Raw genomic sequence first — 18,389 nt, 5'->3', positions numbered from 1 at the left:
TTAAATAATTGAATTTTTTCGAAAAATTTTATGAAAAATGTCTTTTAAATAATTTAATTCCTATAAAAATTTTATTGTGTATGAAAAAATTTGAATTCTTGCAATCAATTTTATTAAAATTTTCTAAAAAATAATTGAATGCCTGAGAAGAATTTGATGATTTATAAAAAAATAATTGAATTCTTACCCAGAACATTATAAATTCTTTTTTAAATAATTGAATTCCTGGGAAAATTTTATAATTATGAAAGTAATTGAATGTTTGCTAAGAATTTTATTAAAATTTTCCAAAGTAATTCAAGTTCTGCGAAGAGTTTTATTATTTATGAAAATAATTGAATTCCTGAGATGAATTTCATTATTTATAAAAAATAATTTAATTCTTGTGAAGAATTTTATTAAAAATCTTTTTAAACAATTGATTTTTTAAATAAATTTTATGAAAACTGTGTTTTAAATAATCAAATTTCTGTGAAAATTTATTTTTTTTAAAAAGTAATTGAATGTTTGCAAAGAATTTTTTATTTATAAAAATAATTCAATTCCTTCGGAAAAAATTTAAAAAATCCTTTTAAATAATTGACTCATGTCGAAAAATTTTATAAAAATTGTGTTTTAAATAATTAAATTTCTTTAAAAATTTTATTGTTTATAAAAAAAAATTATTTTTTACAATGAATTTTATTAAAATTTTCTAGAAATAATTGAATGCCTGAGACGAATTTTATGATTTATAAAAAATAATTGAGTTCTTACCAAGAAAATTATAAAATTTTTTTTAAATAATTGAATTCCTGTGCAAATTTTATTTTTTATGAAAATAATTGAATTCATGAGAAGAATTTTATTATTTATAAAAAATCATTGAATTCTTACGAAGAACATTATTAAATTTTTGTTTAATAATTGCATTCTTGAGAAGAATTTTATAAAAATCTTTTTAAATAATTGATTTTTTTAAATTTTATGACAATTGTGTTGTAAATAATTGAATTTCTGTGAAATTTTAATTTCTTTTTGTAAGGGATGAATATAAATTTTTTTTTAAAGAAATATTTTATTTCACTTTTTACTAAAAGAGTCAGTTTCTATCGAAGAAATAAGATTACTCGTAAAAATAGAAAAAAAATGATAGGTACAAGTTTTAAGAAAAAGAAAGAAAAAAAGAAAAATTATATGAACGTAATGTGAAAAGTTTTAGTGTGTTGATGTAAACGGGATGATTCGTGTTCAGATTTACTTTTTCCCCTTGCTTAAAACAGTGCGTTTTATGAGGGACTTTAATAATGACCCCTTGAAAATAGACCGTGGGTAAATTCGCTCGAGAGTTTTGTCGGCACATATACTGAAACTGTATTTTTTTTCTCCTCTAAAAGTCTTATTTCTTAAATACAAAAATAAAAAAAAAAATTTATAAAAAAGTGTTTTTCAAATAAATTTATATTATCAAAAAATCAACTTTTTATTTCAAAAAAAAAAAAAAAAAAAATTTACATATATTTTAGTACATGATTTCCCTTATGTACTTTTATTTAAACAAAATTCTGAAAATCAAATTACAATGGTTGATTCGATTTTTACATTTATATATGTACAAATTCCATAGTCGAAAAAAAAATATGTCACAAACCCCTGAAGAATTTCGAAAATTTGATCAGGATTAATAGGTATTCCCAATATTATTTCCCGGTTATTTGTTTATAGCTGTATATCATATAATATGACAAATATGTATAATTTAAAATACATTGTTATAATATAAATAGCGGATTGTTAACAAAAAATTTTGTAGAAGTTTATTGCAGTGGAAATATTTAATATTCAGCGAGTAATTGAAAATTTTTATTAATAAATATTATACACGTACGTGACGGAATCCGAAAATTTGTATTTATCGGCAATTATTGGAATTTGGAGAAGGTTTAGAAATACATATGGAGTAATGCGTAATTTATTAAATCGTCTCGACGTGGGTATTTTTATAATACAATAAAAATGTGGGACATGTATTTTCAATATCGAATCATACGATATGGGAAAGATTATTTACTTTCTTACAATTTATGTTCAACTATAGAGTTAAAAATTGTAAAAAAAAGTATTTTTATAGTTTTTAATTTTATTTTTATTGTTGGGAACTTTTCTGAAAGATGGACTTGAAAGTAGTAAATTCGTTATAATCGAGGTTACTTCACTAGTCCGGTAATTGATCAATTGAACGGGCTTCAGTCATTTTTAGATTGAACTGAGTCATGCAATTACCTAAAAGAAGGATTTCCTGTTTAGGACGCGATATTAAGTATATAGGAGGCGAGGCAGCAGTCATTTTGCACTTGCATCAATGAATGCTTTTCACATTCTGACCTCCTTGGAGAGTGACATATCTGATTTTAATTGAGTCATTGGATGTGCTAACATCTTAAGTGTTATCTTACCCATATTCCTTGAGCCTTCGAGTTTCCCCAATTACTTGCGCCATTAATTAAATGCATTGTGATAAATTAGATCAATTTCGCATGGAGAGTTAATTCTAAACACTCTGTCTGTGTTCCTTGAACCGTAGTGCTAATATCATTATTATTTGTCTTCGTATTTTTTATTCTTCCCTCAAAAGAAATAATTAATAACTGAGGGTTGCCACAAATATTTAATTTTCTTTTTCCCTGACTTTTCCCTAATTTCCAAACTTTTTCCTGATTTCCAGACTTTTTTCTGACTAATTTTGACTCTTTCCCTGACCCTAAAGAATATTCTGATTCATACTCTAAAAATTATTAGATACTCGAAAAAATATTCTATTACATTTATTTACGAATTTCCTTAAATGTCAAATTATTCAAAAACACCAATGACTTTATTTTTAAATAAATATGTAATCATTATTATTTTTCAGTAGAAATTAAAATTCTTCAAAAGATTCAAATTCAAACCTTTTGAAAATCAATAAATGATGAAAATATTATTGCAAAACATGAAGAAATGGATCACTCCGAGTCTTTGACTCGAAGTGATCGATTTCTTCACGTTTTTATAATAATTAAAGGTGACCGAGTGATAAAATCATTATTTTATATTATAATAATATTGTTACTGTAACTTCTTTAAAATTATTTTCAATTATTTTCATATTTCAATTCAATTATTATTTTCTAAAATTTGTAACTAAAATTTTTATTTAAATCAATTATTTTTAATAATTTTTAAAAAAGTTCTTTTAGAATTTTCAAATTTATTTTTACAATTCAATTTTACGTGAAATTTCGATTATTCGTAAATTCTTCAATTAAGTATACATTAGAAAATAAAAACTTGAAATAATTTCAAAAAAAAAAAAATTCAAATAAACTTTTTCAAAACACATAATTTTACAGAATTATTAGAAAATTCTATGAGAATTCAATTATTCAAATACAAAAATATGACTGTCCGCGACAAAAGGTCTAAGGTCCCTTTTGTCGCGCACAGTCACATATAGATAATTTTCTAAATAATTGAGTCTTTCTTAAAATTCAATTCTTATAAGGAATCTTATCAGCAAATTTTTAAATAATTGAATTTTTCTGAGGAATTTTAATAACATTTTAAACAACATTTACATTTTTCGAGGAATTCGATTAAAATTTTATTGAAAATAATTGAAATTCTGCAATGAGTTTTATTATTTATGAAAATAATTGAATTATTGCAAAGAATTTTATAAAAAAAAATTTCGAAGAATTGATTTTAAAAAAAAAAAATTATGCAAATTCTATTCTTAATTATTGAATTCCTGTGAAAATTTCATTATTTTAGAAAATAATTGAATATTCGTGTAGAACTTTGGCGAAATTGTTTTAAATAATTGAATTCTTTTAGGAAATTTTATTAAAATAGTCGAATATTAAATATAATTAAATTAAGAAAAATTTTTGAAATTAATTGACATTTTGCAATGAATTTTATTAAAATTTTGAAAAATAATTGAATTTTACTATTTTTGAAAATAATTGAATGTTTTCGTAGAATTTTATTAAATTTTTTTTAAATACTTGAATAATTCTTTTCGGAAACTTTTATTAAAATAATAGATATACAAATTATTGAATTAAAAAAAATTTTTGAAAATAATTGAATTTCACTACTTTTGAAAATAATTGAATTCTTGTGACAAATATTGTTATTTATGAAAATAATTGATTTCCTGTGAAATTTTCATTTGTTTAATAATTGAATTCTTTTGGTAAATTTGATTAAAATAGTAAAATATTGAAAATAATTGAATTTAGAAAAATTTTTGAAAATAATTGAAATTTTCCTACGAATTTTATTAAAAGTTTTGAAAATAATTAAATTTCAGCAAAGCATTTTACTGTTTATAAAGATAATTGAAATCACGACGAAATTTTTTTTTATATTTTTAAAAATAATTGAATTTCTGAAAAAAATTTTATTAATTTTGAAAATAATTGAATTCTTGAGATGAATATTGTTAGGTTATGAAAATATTTGAATTTTGAAATGAATTTTATTTAAATTCATAAAAATAATTGAATTCTTGTCAAAAATAGAAGAAATTTAAAGTTTTTTTCAAAAATTCAGAAGTTTCTTATAAATTCTAAGCATTTAATTTTTTCCAGTACTTTTAATAAAAATCCCTGACTTTTCCCTGAATTCCCTGACCTATGGCAACCTTGTAAATAATAAAAAAATATTAAGAAGTAAATAAATAATAAATAAATAATAAATATAGAATAAATTTAAAAACAAACTTTAATTTAAATATAAGTTAAATTTAAATTATTTTCAAAATAAAGTTTTGTTTGTAAAATAATTCAAATTGAGTTCGTTCTTAATGTATAATTTTCGTTTTGTTATTGTGATAACATGTTTTGAAATATTCAAGTACACTAGTTGTAAAAATTAGAATTGCGAATATGTAAATAATAATTTTCGCTGGTTTAATTTGGTAGTACAACGTTTGCTTCTTTGGTTCAGGATTTAATAACAACTCATTGTTAATAACAGCCGACAATAGTTTCATTTGATAATATAGTACTGCAATATGCGGCACGCATCGCGAGTTCAGTTTAATCTTAAAGCGCACAACTCTATATCAATTGTTTACATGAGCCTGTATACTCGCCACAATAATTATTGTTTATATATTAACATCAAAATTCTCAGAATTTCCAACACCTTCAAATTTCATGGAAGAAATACTGCTTTACCAACTAAACATAAACTAAAAAAAAACTAAACATATCGAATTCATAATCGATTTCTTAATTTTAGAAATAATTGAAAAATTTAAGAAGGAAACCAAACAATTTTTTTACCAAAAAGGGTCATTTTTTCTTTATGAATAAAGTTTCTCAATAGACAATGATTCACGATATACATGACAGTGGAATTTGGAGAAGAATTTCAGGAACCACGCGTAGAATAATAAAACCTGTTTGCAAACATAAATATTTTTAACATCCAATCAAATACACTCGACTATATTTTTATCACAATTAATTAATAAGCGAAGACGATTTAAAAATATTAGGAAATCAATTGTACTTTGAATTCATAAAAGAAAAAAAAACATGTCTATATATAAATATCAAGACACCAGAAAACAAAAATACTTTTTCGATTTTTAAATATCCAAAGATGTAGAAAATACATAATATATAGACATCTAACGCAATAGGTTCGAATATATACAGCGAAGAGTATTAAATAGGACTGCGAACTCGAACTCAGTTGATCGATCGAAAAGTTCATAACATGACTATTATTAATAGTAAAGATCTGCTACGAAAGAATCATAAATACATTGGATGAATTTAATACAATGTTAAGAATAAAACTGCCTCGCGCAGTATTATAATACTTGACAGAAATAGAAAAAAATTCCACTCGAGAGTCATCAGTGAGTCAAACTATAGATAAAAACACAACAGAGACAAGTAAATAAAATAAATATGTATATGAGCAGTCGACAGTTGGTAAAAATTATCACCATTTAGACACAGAGGCTGTTTTGTGTGTTTATTAAAAAAAACAACAAGTAATCTCCAGGACTAAACACAATAGGAATCACACAAAAGTTAATTTTTCCCATATCCGAAAACGCGAAAGACAAAAATGTGTTAAAATAAAATAAATATGTTTATTTTATAAAGAGAATGTTTATTTAATAGAAATAATGTTTATTTTATAGAAATTATAACGTAGTAAAACGTGAAGTGTTAAAATAACACCAGATTGGATTAAAATAATCTGCAACAGTTTAATCCATCTAGGATTAAATTAACACCAGAAAGGATTTAAATAATCTATTTTGGTGTTATTTTTAACTATTAATTAAATTTTACTTTAAATAAAACACCGAAGTCAACGATTTGGAAAAATTCAACGAATTTAGCTTTTCCAGGGAGAATAGTAAGTTAGTAAGTTAGTTACTAACTTAGTGACTAACTTACTAACTAACTTAGTAACATAGTTACTAAAGTCAATTGTGTTCAAAATTTTTTTAAAATTCTCGTCAAAATTTCAATTCTTTTTATAAATAATAAAATTCTTCTCTTATATTCAATTATTTTACAAAATTTCAATTATTTTCAAAAGTTTTCTAAAATTCAACGATTTTCAATATCTACTATTTCAATAAAATTTTCCAAAAGAATTCCAATATTAAGAAAAATTTCAATAAAATTCTACGCAAACATTCAATTATTTTCAAAAATAATAAAAAATTTTACAGCAATTCAATTATTTACAAATTTTTTTTTACAAATTTCTTCGCAATAATTCAATTATTTTCATAAATAATAACATTTTTACAGGGATTCTTTTAGGAATTCAATTATTTCCATAAATAATAAAACTCATTGCATAATTTCAATTATTTTTAATGCAATTTTAATCGAATTCCTCGAAAAATGTAATTATTCTTAAAAATTTTATTAAAAAAAGAATTTAATTTCCAAAGAATTTAATGATTTAAAAAATTTGTTGATAACATTTTTTATGAGAATTTAATTTCAAGGAACATGAAATTAATAAATTATTTATTTTTGTATTTAAATAATTGAATTCTCGTAGAGAATTTACTAATAAAAATGGTTTTAAAAATGAATTTCAGTTAAAATTTTAGATTATAATTAAATATTGAAAGCATTATAACGTGGATCTTTAGAAATAATTAAATTTTGAAAAAGTTTTAAACTAAAATCATTAAAATTCCTAATTTTTCATATTTTTGACAAAAAATTTTGTAGAATTAATTCTTTTTAAAAGTTTAATAGGATTTTTATTGAAATTATTTCAAGTTTTTATTTTTCAATAAATATTTAATTGCAGAATTTTCGAATAATTGAAATTTTATAAAATTGAATTGTAAACGAATGAATTTGAAAATTCTCAAAGAACTTTTTTAAAAATTATTAAAACTAATGGATTCATTGAAGAATTTTAGTTAAAAACACTAGAAAAAAATTTAATTTTAGAGAAGTTACAAATTATTGCAGAAATTCAATTATTTTCAAGAGTAATAAAATTCTTCTTAAGGATTCAATTATTTTTACTAATAATGAAACTCATCGCAGCGTTTCAATTATTTTTCATACAATTATAATTGAATTCCTTGAAAAAAATAATTATGTTCATGAAAGTTTTAATAAAATTCGACAAAAAGGATTCAATTATTTAAAAATTTGTTAATAAAATTATGTATAGTTGAATTCTCGTAGAATTTTTTAATTAAAATTGATTTAAAAATTAATTTCAGTTTAAGTTTTAGATAATAATTGAATTTTGGAGAAGTTACAAATAAAATTGCAATTTTTAGAAATAATTGAATTTAGTAAAGGTTTCAAATTAAAATCTTCAAAAATTTGAATGTTTCATACTTTTAATTAAAAATTCTATGCAACTAATTTTTTTTAAAAAACTTAATCGAAATTTTTTAAAATTATTTCAAGTTTTTTATTTTTTAATGTATATTTAATAGAAGAATTTCCGAATAATCGAAATTTCACGTAAAATTGAATTGTAAATAAATGAATTCGAAAATTCTCAAAGAACTTTTTCAAAATTTATTAAAAATAATGCATTTAAAGAAGAATTTTAGTTAAAAATACGAAAAAAAAAATATTAGCATTATATGGTGAATTTTTTGAAATAATTAAATTTGGAAAAGGTTTCAATTATTTTTCATACAATTATAAGTGAATTCCTTAAAAAAAGTAATTATGTTCATGCAAGTTTTAATAAAATTCTTTATGAGAATTGAATTTTGAGAAACATTCAATTATTCAATAAATTATTTACTTTTGCACTTAAATAATTACATTCTTGTAGAATTTTCTAATAAAAATTGATTTTCATTTCATAAAAATGAATTTCAGTTAAAATTTTAGATTATAATTGAATATTAAAAGCAATGTAGCGTGAATTTTTAGAAATAATTGAATTTTGAAATGAATTTTTTTTGAAAAAATTGAATTGATATTTCTTTTATATTATTTGAAGGTTTTATTTTCTAATATGCATTTAATTAAAGAATTTAGGAATAATTGAAATTTCGTGAAATTGAATTTTGTAAACAAACGGATTTGAAAATTGCCAAAGAACTTTTTCGAAAATTATTAAAAACAATAGATATAAAGTAAAATTGTAGTTAAAAATTTTTGAAAATAATAATTGAATTGAAATAATGAAAATATTTTTGAAGAAGTATAATATTCTTATAATATAAAATAATGATTCTATCACTCGGTCATCTTTAATTATTATAAAATATGAAGAAATCGATGACTCCGAGTCGAATCACTCTGAACTCAGAGTTATCGATATCTTCATGTTTTATAGTTATAAAAAAATTTAATAAACTAAAATTTCATTCATTGTAAAAAATAACACCAAAATTGATTATTTGAATCTTTTTTTAGTGTCAATTTAATATGCAACACTTTTTAATACCTCGCGATTTACTGTGATAGAGAAACAATTTTTTCGCAATTTTTTCTGTTTATTAAATTCCCGTTTTTAAATACGCAAAAAACAAGACAAAATTCTTAATGCAAAGAGTTAAACCTCTTGCTTTTCTTCGCACAAGATTCAAGCACCTTACAAGTCTGCGCTCCGGTTGACTATAAATAACCGAAACTGTTTACTCGCTTCAAATGCTTTTGAATGTCTTATTTTCGAGCCACGTTATATTAATGCAATCCCTTTCAAGAAAAAAGTTTTACATCATTTTCATAGAGAAACAAAAAGAGGTGATTTTCAATTAAAAATCTAATATCGAGTGTTAATTTATTGATGGATATTTTTTTTATATCATATATATGTACGTGGAGACAGCCTATCAGATTCATGTTTCTTGCATATGTTGTTCTCTACATATATTACAGCATACATCCTGGAAACTGTTTCTTGATGCTCGCTAAGATATTTGACGTTTGTTTCCTCAACCCATATCAAGATAAAAATATGTGAATTCAAAGGAAAATGTGCACTCAAAGTGGGAAAATTTATAAATAGATCTTTATGCCAAATGACAAAGATTTCATTCGTAATTGCATTTTCAAGAAAGGTACTTTATTGAATAAATTAATAATAATTAAAATTTTTTTGCAAATTTCTTTCGCGAAAATAATTTATCTAACTCTCTACCTACTCGATTTATTTAGTCAATTAAATTTAAACAACAAAAAATTGATAAGGTAGTTATTACTTTTGAAAATGATTGAATTCTTGTGATATTGTTATTTATGAAAATAATTTTTTTCCTGTGAAATTTTTATTTGTTTGGAAAATAATTGAATGCTAGTGTAGAATATTATCAAAATTTTTGTTTAATAGTTGAATTCTTTTGGGAAGTTTTATTAAAATAGTTGAATATTAAAAATCATTGAATTAAGAAAATTTTTTGAAAATAATTGAATTTTGCAATGAATTTTATTAAAAGTTCTGAAAATAATTGAAATTTTGCAATTAATTTTATTAAAATTTTTGGAAATAATTGAAATTCTACAATAAATTTTATTAAAATTTTTGAAACCAATTGAATTTTATTACTTTTGAGAATAATTGAATTCTTGTGATGAATATTGTTATTTATTAAAATAATTGAATTCACGTGAAGTGGATTTTTTTATTCCGAAGAGAATGAAAGACGTGAAATCAGTGACATGATTTCTAAAAACCTCAAGAAAATAGTTTTTGTTTCTGTGGGACATAAAAAAATCGGTCACCTGGAGAATGGAGGGGGGGGGGATTAGATTTAAAAGCAATACAGTGGGGAGAAGTCAACATAAACAGAGGGGTTAAATACTTATTAAAATTCGTTAATGATTGTAATGTATACTTGCATAAACAACATGTACCTAAACTTCAAAGATGTTTTACCACAAAAACTGGGACACTAAATAATTTACGTCCCACAAATTACACTTATTAACTTCCTTACAATGCTCTATGATAACCACAGGTATTAAAATGCTAGCCTACCAGAATATAGCATACCAGCAGACTAGAACTTTATTTGTCATTAAGGCTTTTCTTGTTAAATATGATTAATAGCATTGTTATCATGTCATTTACATATAAAGAAATTCCAATTTCTAACTCGACTATATGATTATTGCTATAAATTGATCATTGATCGCAAACAACGAAAAACCCTATATTACAAATATTGATTTTATCGATTCATTTATAAACATAATAAAATGTATTTTTTTTCCTTCTGTTTTTAAAATAATGATGGCTTTCTTATTTCCAAGGTCAATTAATCGAGTTCGATGCCATCTAGCAGACACAGCACGCTTTTGCACGTGCTCACGTGTGTGTATCTCTCTAATCTTACAGAGAAAATAATGTCTCCGCTCTAACATATAGCAAACACATAACATATTCCCATATAATTTCCTCTATAATTATTTCTTGATTTATCTTCCAAAAACAAAACTAAATATCTTCTCATGTGAAATGAGAATGTAAAAAAGTTCTATACCAAAAAAGGAAAAAAAAATGAGAAATAATAATAAATCTGTTCTATACTGGAATAGGAATAAAAGTGTACGAGAGCAAAAATCCGATAATAAATCATGCAGAGCTTGTTTGTCACTAAGATTTCTATTATGTATATATTTCATCAAAGAATATCTGCTCTCTCTCTGTCTCTATTCTAGAAAATACGACTGATAGTGTAAATAATTTATGATTGTATAACTTATTAGTTCTTGTATTTTAATTTTTAATTACTGATGTTTGGGGTACTGTTCCTATCGGAAAAAGCAGTACTGCTTCTTCTGTTACTGTTTGTGCTGTTTTTTCTGTTACTGCCTGTACTGCTTCTTCTGTTTCTGTTTATATTGTTTTTTCTGTTACTGTCTGTACTGCTTCTTCTGTTACTGTTTCTGCTGTTTTTTTCCGTTACTGTCTGCATTGTTTTTTCTCTTTCTGTTTATACTGTTTTTTCTGTTACTGTCTATACTGTTTCTTATGTTACTGTCTATACTGTTTCTGTTTTTTTCTGTTACTGCTTCTATTCACTGTTATTTACAAAAAATCGACCCAATGATAAAAAGTTGAAAAAAGTAAATAGAAGTAAACGGAAGTAACAGAAATAACAAATGTAACAGAAGTAACAGATGTAACAGAAGAAACAGAACTAACAGAAGAAACAGAACTAACAGAAGAAACAGAAATAACAGATGTAACAGATGTAACAGAAGTAACAGAACTAACAGAAATAACAGATGTAACAGAAGTAACAGAACTAACAGAAGAAACAGAACTAAACAGAAATAAACAAAAGTAAATAGAAGAGAATAATCATCAAAGAATAACAATAAAGAAAAAAATTTGCGGCCACCTACAAGCATTCCTCTTCTCAGAAATCGAGAGATGAAGTATTATTACGTACGCCTGTGTATTGGATGATTCGAGATGACGTAATGCAGCGTCCGTACACCTGTTGGTAGTGCCGAGCTATGTAATGATCTTCTTGTCGTCTCATCAAGAATTGCCAGGCTCATAAAGAACGATACGTCAACCTTGACACCTCCAGCGATCCACTGCACAATATTCAATCCACGTGGAACAACACATATCCTTCTTGTTAAATTATGCGTGTGCTGCACTTGCAATAATCTATTCCCCCGAAAATACACAATTCCAACACAATCTACACAATACACATCATATTTTCACACGTCACATCGCAATAGATACTAACCTCTGACAGCACACACTAACCTACACGACTTAATGCTTCCTCCAGAGTCTAACACTTCACACTCCCCATTTCTTTCCTTCCCTCCCCAAACAAAATCCTCCGAAGTGTTGCAGCACTATCCAAACACACAGGGTTAAGAACCTTCTATCGAAATTTGCAAACAAGGAACAAAAAAAATTACAGTACTAGGTGGTAATGCATCTAGTAAAAATATCTAGTAGTAATGTATCTAATAGTAATGTATTTAGCAGTAAAGTATCTAGTAGTAATGTATCTATCAGTAATGTATCTAGTAATGTATCTAATATTGTATCTAGTATTGTATCTAGTATTGTATCTACCAGTAACGTAATCCAAGATAGTGTGACTAATCCGAATCCGAACTAATCGGAGAATTTCGATTTCGAATTCAAGAGGAAGGATGCAACAATTAAAAAGCCGGCTTTTTTTCGGGGTAAGAAAAGGTAAACGAGACGCGGCTCTGCTCGAGATCTCTCTATAAATCCGACACAGCGGACGAACGAACGAACAAACGTGTACGCAAAACCCGAGCAAGCAAAGCCTCGCTCGGTGAACAGCCCGCGGCCCCCACGTTGTTTGTCTCGCGGAGTGGCCTGTTTACATGTTGACTCTCTGTTTACGCGTTTCGTCCATCTCCCCACCCCATCCCCTTCTCACCCACGATCCGCGAGCCGCGTTACCACTTCCTCCTCTTGTCCCTCTTCCTCGAAACTTGACGCTCTCCTTGTCACAGATTCGTCTTCTCTCTTACACCCACATGACCCCAAGTCCAGATCTCTCTCATTCCTTCTTGCCACACGTATACGTTCACTCACACACATGTCAATGTGACGACTATCAAACTGAAGTTCACGACAAAGAAATATGAAAAAAAAGTTAAGTGTAGATATACATATACATATAGGAAGCAGACTAAAATCGTGGGAATCAAAAACATTGCTATCTACCTGTATATGATGTTATGACATACTGTTCGCAAAAAAAATGGGTGTTTGCGAACTTTTATTTTCTTTGCTAAATACTGGATACTATTTTCTTTATTAAATAGTAGGCAAACACTCATTCATTAGGAATGGGAAGCAAAAATTGATAATTGGGAAAAGTTCGCTTTTGGTTAAAATCGTTTGGATGAGAAGCATTTTTGACTGAATTTTAGCTATAGGGAGCATGATTGTGGGTCCTAAAATTGATTCAATCTGGTTTTAGGCTAAAAATAGACTACATTGCAAAAAGAAGTATCTTAAAAGTAGCTAGTTAAAACTACTACTAAAAGTAGTAGTTAAAAACATCTTAAAAACATAAAACATCTTTAACACCTTAAACATCTTAAAGACATCTACTTAAAACATCTTATATCAAGATGCTTCTAGTCTAAATATGTATCTTACAAGGCTCGAACCAGTGAAAGTATTTAAAAATACGGACTTTAAGGACCAAAAATAAAAAATTACGGACCATTTACCATAAATTATTAACAAAAATATAACCAGTTCGAATCAGAAAAGAAAATATTTCACTTAAAACTGTAAATTAAATTTTTTCACAACTATAAAACATGAAGAAATCAATCACTCCGAGTCTTCGACAAAATAAAATCATTTTTTTTTCATTATGTTACTGTCAGTTCATCAAAATTATTTTCATAATTTCAATTCAATTTTTATTTTCAAGAATTTTTTACTAAAATTCTTCCTTTAATCAATTATACTTAATAATTTTTTTAATTAAATGTACATTAGAAAATAAAAACTTCAAATAATAAAAAAAAATTCAATTAAACTTTTTCAAAGAAATTAATTTCAAAATTAAATTATTTCTAAAAATTCACGTTATACATATTGCTTTTAATATTCAATTATTATTATTATTATCTAAAATTTTAACTAAAATTAATTTTTAAATCAATTTTTATTAGAAAATTCTACTAAAATTCAATTATTTAAATAGAAAATTGAAATTTTGACGAGAATTTTTAAAAATCGTTTTTGAACATAATTGAATTTTCGCGTAGAATTTTATTACTTTTGAAAATAATTGAATTTATGCAAATCAATTTTTATTAGAAAATTCTACTAGAATTCACTTATTTAAATTGAAAATTGAAATTTTTACGAGAATTTTAAAAAAAAATTTTGAACATAATTGAATTTTTGCTAAGAATTTTATTATTTTTGAAAATAATTGAGTTTCTTCAAATCAATTTTTATTAGAAAATTCTACTAGAATTCAATTATTTAAATACAAAAGTAAATAATTGATTGAATAATAATTGAATGTTTCTTAAAATTGAATTCTCAAAAAGAAGTTTATAAACAAATTTTTAAATAATTAAATTCTTTTGACGAATTTTAATAAAAATTTTTAGAATAATTACATTTTCCGAGAAATTTGATTAAAAATATTTTAAAAATAATTGAAATTCTGCGATGAGTTTTATTATTTATAAAAATAATTGAATTCCTAAAAAAAAATTTATTATTAAAAAAATAATTGAATCCCTGTAAAAATTTTATTATTTATAAAAATATGTAATTGAATTTTTGCAAAGAATTTTATTACTTTTATGGAAGTAATTGAATTTCTGCAATCATTTGTATAATTTCTCTAAAATTCAATAAAATTACGCATGTTACGGACCTTTTTTTAAAAAAAACGGATTTTTACGGACTTTAAGCAATTTTATGGACCTTTACGGGATTTACGAACCTAGTTGGAGTTTTGATCTTAATATAAGATGTTTTAAGTAACTTTGTAATTAAAAACATCTTTTTAAATCATAAAACATCTTAAACATCTTAAAAACATCTTATATCAACTTATCAAGATATTTCTGGCCTGAACTACAATTTATTTGTCGGGATAACTAAAATAATGTAGTTTGACAAATACTAATGAAATGTTTTGTTGTCACAAAAGTTTAACAAAAAATTAACAGATTTTTAAAATTCGGTCTAAATAGAAATTCACAGTTGTTCTGTTTTTTCCGGTTTCGCGAATAACCACACTTTTTATCAGAACATAACTGCACTTCTTGCACTATCAGAAAACAAAACTAATATGGAGAATATAATATGACAATAAACTTTCTTTCCTTTTGTAAAATTGCACTATTAAAAATTGTCGTAAATATAGCTCATGATCCATTCTTTCATTTATTTCGAGGCATTTCAAAGTATTTCAATTTTCAAAGCACATTTCGAAGCAATGATAATAGACAATTATGTACATAATGCTTATAAAACACTATCTCTGTCCATTCATTCTCCAATATGGATTATATTATAGATTCAAGGTTAATTCGACCTTAAGCCAACAGACAGATATAATGCTAGTTGACGTAGCAAATAGGCATTATCGCACGAAAAAACTCGAGAGTTTCTTAATAAAATAATGTCAATTACACTTTGTGTAATTCAAATCAAACCGTACTGGAGATAATCTTCTCCAACCAGTACGCATTACACACGTGGCCAGTTTAGGGACAGCAGACAGTATTAGGCTTGTAACTTAAAAAAAAGTTGTTAATATTTGTGTCTGGAATAATGTTTAACAATCGCATTTAATGTAAATATTATTTTGTCTAAAGTATAAAAAATACCACTTTCGGTAGAATCAACATTTGACAATTAATTTTGCGCAAATTAAATTCTTACTCTCAAGTATGAAATAAAGTATTTAAAGGAAGAAGTTCTTAAAAAAAATAAAGGCAGAACTTCTTCCTTTAAATAATAACTAATACCGAATGATAAATTCCTTTTCTGTAATTAATTAAAGAAAATAGTTTTAATAAAAAACCACCTAATTTTAAAAGTAGGTAAATTAAAAAATCTTAGCTCAAAAAAGCACTTTCAAAAAAATCACCCATAAGTAATAATAAACAATGCGGTACAGAAATTATAGTGTGGATTATAATACAGTGTGGAAATGAATAACCTCTGGTGAAATTGAACAGAAAATAATAATGAAAGACGAATCTTAAAAGAAAGATGCACACATGGAATACACGAAGAAGAACAAGTAGAAACAGTGAGTCTGCACAAGGCCAGCCACTGACCTAACGCTGTGCATATAAGTATATTATAGTATTACATATTACACATATATGCATGTATATTACATATCAAATAAGGAATGTATAAAGACTGTTTCCCCCCACCACTAACTCACTCGACTATAATAATTGCTAAAGTCTTAAACTATCCCAACGGGAAGTTGCCAATGTTAACGATTGGTTCAATAATGGGCCATGCTTGGTGCCCAATGGTTTTTTCTTGGCAAAACAATTGGCAACCATCATTGGACCACCAATGGTTTAAACTTGGGATGATCACGCTACTGCCAATGATCGGTAGCCAAGCATCGGGCCAATATTAGTTGCCAAGGAATTGCCAAGGAAACAAAATCGATTTTCAAAAGCTTGATTTTTTATTGGCAGCCAACAAAAAACCAAGGTTTTAAAAATTGGTTTTTTTTAATTATTAATTAAAATTTATTTTTAAAAAATATATTTTTCAAAAATTTATTTTTTAAAAATATATATTTTTTTAAATTAATAGAACATATTAATTTAATTTGTCACCTCTGGTAAAACAAAGATGAAAGACTGATAAATTCCCTCACTTTATATCTTACAGTGGAGGGATAACTGTGAATGTGCGAGAGAGGAGCAGGTACTTATATAGAGCCAGTGAAACAGGTCACAAGCGAGAAAAAATCACTAGCATGCACTCTGGCGGCGCTTGTCGGAACTGTTTTCTGGCGCGCATGCATATCCTGACGTTATCGACACAGCGCTTGGCAACCAACGTTGCGCCACTTCCGACAAGCGCCGCCAGAGTGCATGCTAGTGATTTCTTCTCGCTTGTGACCTTTCTCACTGGCTCTATATAAGTACCTGCTTCTCTCTCGCAAAGACATTCACAGTCATCCCTCCACTGTAAGATATAAAGTGAGGGAATTTATCAGTCTTTCATCTTTGTTTTACCAGAGGTGACAAATTAAATTAATATGTTCTATTAATTTAAAAAAATATATATTTTTAAAAAATAAATTTTTGAAAAATATATTTTTTAAAAATAAATTTTAATTAATAATTAAAAAAAACCAATTTTTAAAACCTTGGTGTTTTGTTGGCTGCCAATAAAAAATCAAGCTTTTAAAAATCGATTTTGTTTTCTTGGCAATTCCTTGGCAACTAATATTGGCCCGATGCTTGGCTACCGATCATTGGCAGTAGCGTGATCATCCCAAGTTTAAACCATTGGTGGTCCAATGATGGTTGCCATTAATGTTCCAATAATGGAACGGAGTTCGCCAAGCATGGCCCATTATTGAACCAATCGTTTACTTCCCATTGGGATCTTGTAAATATTACGAAACTTCAGTATAGAGCGTGTTACCTATTCTTCAAAGATTTTCTCAATAAACATAATGCAAAAGAGGGTAACGACAATTCTAATGAATATACAGTAAATTAATAACAGGTATTCTGATGCGAAAAAAAAATGAGAATGTAAAAAATCACTAAATTACTATTCTGCGGAAAAATAAATTGTCAAAGAGGCATATTAAATTAATCCCACGTTTAAGAACAATTTTCTGCCTCTTATGAAATAATTATTATTGTCATAAAAACATAAATAAATATCACCTGATTGCTCTAATAACTATCTTTACGTTTTTCAGTTAAAAATAAAAGCAGTTAAATTACTGATAAATTTCCTTTTTTTTCTTCTTTCCAAATAGTTTCAAAATCCACCAAAATCACTATTTACAGAAGTGCAACTATTAAACGCCATTGTTTGATTTATCAAATTAGCTTTTAATTCATCCTTCCATAAAATTATTAATTTTATGAAATTTATGAAATTTATTAAATTTATTATTTCCGTTTCATTAGAATTTATTGAAGACATATACTTGATTTTTATTTATTTCATTATTAATATCGAAGAATAATTGTTCTCGCAATGTTTCTATTTTACTTATTGGAACATGTTTAATCCATTAGAGAGATGAGTTTTTGAGGAAGTGATTATTTTAATATTTCTCAATCTGTCGGTAGAAATTTAGCTGTATATATGTTGAATGTTATACATATATAGAGTGTTCATTGTGATGTGGATTCTGAGGGCACCAGTGACCTTATTGT

The 18,389-nt window shown here is 25.5% G+C and overlaps 1 protein-coding gene across 12 annotated transcripts in view; it reads right to left on the bottom strand.

The window, feature by feature from the left end:
• The window catches only part of LOC122500649 (forkhead box protein P1), a 447,350-nt gene that overhangs the window by 339,762 nt on the left and 89,199 nt on the right, over positions 1 to 18,389 (bottom strand). The window contains exon 1 of one of the 12 annotated variants that reach the window (XM_043609679.1): positions 11,859 to 12,873. The exons of 10 other annotated variants lie outside the window; for them this stretch is intronic. The gene's annotated coding sequence lies outside the window, so the exon portion shown is untranslated. Of the gene's footprint in view, positions 1 to 11,858; positions 12,874 to 18,389 lie in introns of those variants that run through there. One more of the 12 variants, XM_043609678.1, reaches the window with a different exon arrangement.

The sequence above is a fragment of the Leptopilina heterotoma genome, unplaced genomic scaffold (genome assembly GCF_015476425.1).
Source record: "Leptopilina heterotoma isolate Lh14 unplaced genomic scaffold, ASM1547642v1 Lhet_19, whole genome shotgun sequence".
NCBI lineage: Eukaryota > Metazoa > Arthropoda > Insecta > Hymenoptera > Figitidae > Leptopilina > Leptopilina heterotoma.
This window is presented reverse-complemented; position numbering and strand designations above follow the sequence as displayed.